This window comes from Pinus tabuliformis, chromosome 9 (genome assembly GCF_031772625.1).
Source record: "Pinus tabuliformis cultivar Carrire ecotype Pingquan chromosome 9, CPIR1, whole genome shotgun sequence".
In the NCBI taxonomy this organism is placed as follows: Eukaryota; Viridiplantae; Streptophyta; class Pinopsida; order Pinales; family Pinaceae; genus Pinus; species Pinus tabuliformis.
Window position 1 is genome coordinate 107,021,488 of NC_142307.1, and position 3,590 is coordinate 107,025,077.

Here is a 3,590-nt window from a genome sequence, read left to right on the forward strand (position 1 = left end):
ATTGGGTAGCGGCGCACCTGGGGTTAGATCGATGGAGTGCTTGACTTGACAGTGCAGAGGAACCCCTGCCGGGGAGGTGAAGATGTCCTCGTACTCCTCCACAACCTTGTCCATCTGTAGTTGTCGTGCAGAGGGACCCCGTTTGGAGGCCACGACCACTGTCTTCTTCTTTCCTTGAGGGCGTATCATCAGGAAAACAAATTTCCTGGTTTTGGAAATGATCTTACTGCATTGTTTTGCAGTAATCAAAGAGATGGCGGCAGGTGGTGCTACCTCTGGTATCCTGAACAAATTATTTCCCAATGTAATAATAACAGCACGGGGCCTTGATTCATACACAACATGTCGCTTCCACAAGTATGGTTGTCCTAGTAATACATCACAAACTTCAAGGGGAGCAATGTCACACAATACCTCATCCGTGAAGGGCTTGATGTTGTATGGAAGGCAACACTGCTGGCTCACGCGAAGATCTCGTCCTTGGTGAAGCCACCCAATGGTGTATGGTTGTGGATGTGCTGTGGTCGGTAAGCCCAACTGCTTCACGACCTCTGCTGAAATGAGGTTCTTTTGACTCCCACTATCAACAATGAACTGTATCGGGGAGCCCTTTACCCACATCTGGGAGTGGAAGAGACGCTCCTCCTCCTCTGGATCTTCGGGTTCATTTTCTAGATCTTTGCGGTAGCAACAGTGGCGCTGGGATCCGCATCAATGATCTGCTTCCCTTTTTCATACCCCTTATCGGGTTCTGACTCAGAGTCGGAACATGCATCTGATTCTGAAACCTTTAGCTCAACCACCAGTGACTGCTTGGCCCAACACTCACTTGTGTTGTGAGTGGAGCTCTTATGGAACTCGCACCATTTTCCAGTGTCCTTTCTCGGCTTCGCGGCGCTGTTTTTTGCTTGTGGCTTCGGCTGGTTGTCTTGGGCTGTCCTGCCTTGGCTTTGTCCTTTGTTCTGTGGTTTAGGGGCACCTTTCCCCTGCTTTGGATTCGCAGATCCAAAGTCTCGCTTCTTTTGTTTAAACTTCTGCTCGACCTTGACGGCATATCGGTATGCTGCGCCGAGCAAGGGGATGTTTAGGAACTATATTTCTTCCTGGATGTACTTGTGCAGGCAACCACGGTATTTGAGTATCAAATGTTGCTCCGAATCCTTGATACCCAACTTTGTGCGAAGGGTATGGAAAAGATTGGTGAACTCCGGCATGTCTTGGTCCCTTCCCTGCCGCAGCGTGGTCCACTTTATGTATTCATCCTCATAGCTTCAGACAGGGTAGTACTGCTCCTTGATGGCATCTCGGAACGAATCCCAGGTGGGTGCGGCTGAAAATAGTGAGCCAGTACTTTCATCCTTCTGCTTGCAGTAGGTTTCCCACCAGTCCTTGACGTGGGGGGCTGCTTTGAGAAGAGCAAAAACAATCTTTTCCCGACTTGAAAATTCATGAACAGAAAAATAACCCTCTAGCAGATTTAACCATTTATCTACGGCATCTGCGTTTATCTGACCCTCGAATATGGGGATTTCAAAATTAACTTGTACCTTAAAGGGTGTGGCGTTTCCAGAGTAGCTGCTGGAAGCCGATGCGTTGCTTCTGGGTAGCCGCTGAAGGATCTGGGCAAAGCTGTCCATCATCGCGTTCCGTTGTCGCTCGAGGGCTTCTTCGAGCAAGATTTTGATGGGATCTCCTGCCCTTTCTTCTCGTCCGCCATGGGAGGCCGTCGGGATTTGCGAGGCTGGTCTTGCAAAGGTTCAACCAGTTCAAGCCCTAACTCCTTATATCCCGACCTTGTTGGGGACATGCAAAGAAAAACAGAGAAAAAGCAGACCGCTCTGATACCATTGATCCGGATTTAAAAAGGAACGCAACAAATTACAGAGATAACCATATACACAAAGATGCAGCGGAAATAATACTTCATTTCATTAATGGAAAAATACTGAAATATGCTTACAACCAGAAATGGAAATAAACCAGCTAGGGCGATGGTAGCTTATCTCTGAGAAGAGATGTGATGGCTACATGCCTCTTAACTGTGTTACAATGAGGCTCTAAGGCCTATTTATTGTTGAGAAACAATGGAAAACCCTTAACATTCCAAAACCTAACCCTAGGAGATGAAACGCCAAACTGTGGGCCCCGTTTGGGGGTAAATTGGTACATCAACTTCTCGGGGTCGTAACTTTGGCATATGATCTTCGTTTGACGCGTACAATAGCTCATTAGAAAGATCTATCCGAGCACTATCATTGTTGGAACGGGCAACATCGGTCCATCGCATGGACCCATGTTGCCCCTGGATTCCCCAAAAAACGTCTTTTAGGGCCTCAAAACGGCTCCGGAAGTTCAGGACCCGAAAAACTGCTAAAAATAGTAAGTTGTGCTACAATTAAGGAAACTGAAAATGCTGAGAAAGACAATGGTGGGGGTCCAGGTGGACTTGGCAGGTAGCCACCAATATCCACCTGGATCATCCTTTCAAACAAAAGCTGAGACCAATAAATCCTATGCTTCTTCCTCTAATTGAAAAAGAAATTAAAAAATTGCTGGCTGCCAAGATTATAGTTCCTCTTAGATATTCTAAATGGGTAGCCAATCTAGTAGTGGTGAGGAAGAAAAGTGGAAAAATCAGATTGTGTGTTGATTTCAGAAACTTGAACAAGTGCTCAAAGAAAGAAAATTATCCCCTACCGAAGATGGAGCATTTGATATAGAAGGTCTCAGGAGCCAAAGTGATGTCTTTCTTGGACGGATTTTCAGGTTTTAATCAGATTGCTGTCCATCTAGATGACCAAGAAAAGACTGCATTCACCACTCGTTGGGGCACTTTTATGTATGCCAAGATTCCTTTTGGGTTGAGGAATGATGGAGCTACCTTTCAGAGAGCTATGGATATAGCATTTGTGGGAGATAAGGATAAATTTGTCCTTATCTACCTAGATGACATAACAGTATACTCCAGCAGCCCTCAAGATCATTTGGAGCATTTGAAAAAAGTGTTTCTGAAGTGTAGAAGGTTTGGGATTTCAGTCAATCCTAAGAAATCACAATTTGCTTTAGAAGAAGGCAAGCTGTTAGGACATGTTGTTTCTGCTGTAGGTGTCCGAATTGACCCAGAAAGAGTAAAAGCAATAAAAAATTTGTTTGTCCCGAGATCAAAGAAGGATATTCAATCCTTTCTGGGCAAAATTAATTTTGTCAGGAGGTTTATACCAAATTTTGCAGAATTAGTGAAGCATATTACCTCCATGTTGAAGAAAGGGACAGAAATCAAATGGACTGATATAGCAAGAAAATCATTTGAGTATATTAAAAAAGCTATTATGGAAGCTCCCACTTTAATAAGTCCGGATTACAGCAAGGAGTTCCATATATTTTCATTTGCCTCTGAAGATACCATTGCAACAGTTTTATTGCAAGCAGACGAAGAAGGTTCAAAGCATCTGGTGGCATTTTTCAGCAAAAACTTAAGGGATGCTGAACTGAGGTATGACATTATTGAAAAACAAGCATATGCCCTTATCAAATCCTTGAAAGCTTTCAGAGTTTATATCTTGCATTCCAAGATAATTGCATATGTACCC